The sequence below is a fragment of the Penaeus monodon genome, chromosome 22 (assembly GCF_015228065.2).
Source record: "Penaeus monodon isolate SGIC_2016 chromosome 22, NSTDA_Pmon_1, whole genome shotgun sequence".
Taxonomy (NCBI): domain Eukaryota; kingdom Metazoa; phylum Arthropoda; class Malacostraca; order Decapoda; family Penaeidae; genus Penaeus; species Penaeus monodon.
The window spans coordinates 7,591,655-7,592,492 of record NC_051407.1 but is presented as its reverse complement, the minus strand read 5'-3'; the positions used below and the strand labels follow the sequence as shown (position 1 = coordinate 7,592,492).

The 838-nt window shown below is 46.3% G+C and overlaps 1 pseudogene; it reads left to right on the top strand.

Moving 5' to 3' along the window:
* LOC119587280 overlaps positions 1-806 on the top strand; it is a 2,171-nt pseudogene extending 1,365 nt beyond the window's left edge.
* The last annotated feature ends 32 nt before the right edge of the window (positions 807-838 follow it).

Genomic DNA, 838 nt, shown 5'->3' with positions numbered 1-838 from the left:
TGCAGCTCAAGGAGGTGTTTCGGTTGGACTTGGCCAGGGAGTGGGGACTGGCATCTCCGGCGTAGTTGCTGGAACCATGTGGAGAAGGACGAATTCGACATGTGGATGGGTCTTGTATTACACCAGTCATTTACAGGAAAGAGTTTGTCTTTGATGTTCCAGAACAAAAAGAACCTATCGGTCCTCCACCAAGCGTTCCTCCTCCAAGAGTTGATCATAACATTCTGTTCGTGCGACTTCCCGAAGAAGGAGAAGGACTTGAACCAATCGTTATTCCACCACCAAGACAGGATAATATGTATGTAAACAAACAGGACGAACAGACTCAGCGTGTCATCGAAGTACCTGCCCATCCACCATCTGATCCTCAAATCTACTTCGTCACCTATTGGTCTGGATCTTAATACTGCTCTTGGCTCAGCAGCTGAAGCCGGTGGACAAGTAATTTGGGTTGCTGGGGGTGATAGAGAAGGCGCAGGATTTGGAGTGGGTGGAGTAGTAGGAGGAAGTGGATTTGGAACAGTTAGCGGAGGACTGGTTGGAGATGGTGCAGGTAGTGGATTCGGTACTGTTAGCGGTGGATTGACTGGAGTTAGTACAGGCAGTGGATTTGGAACTGTTAGCGGTGGATTGGATGGAGGCGCAGGCAGTGGATTTGTAACAGTAAGCGGAGGCGTAGGAAGCTCTTCTTCTGGTCTATATACCATCCCCTAAAAGAACTGCATTGCCGTTTCCAATTAACACACACATAAAAGTGTATTGTAATTTTTAATATATGACCAGTTTCGATATTTTTTTTTTATTATGATTATCCCCTTCATCCAGCGAAAAGCATCTT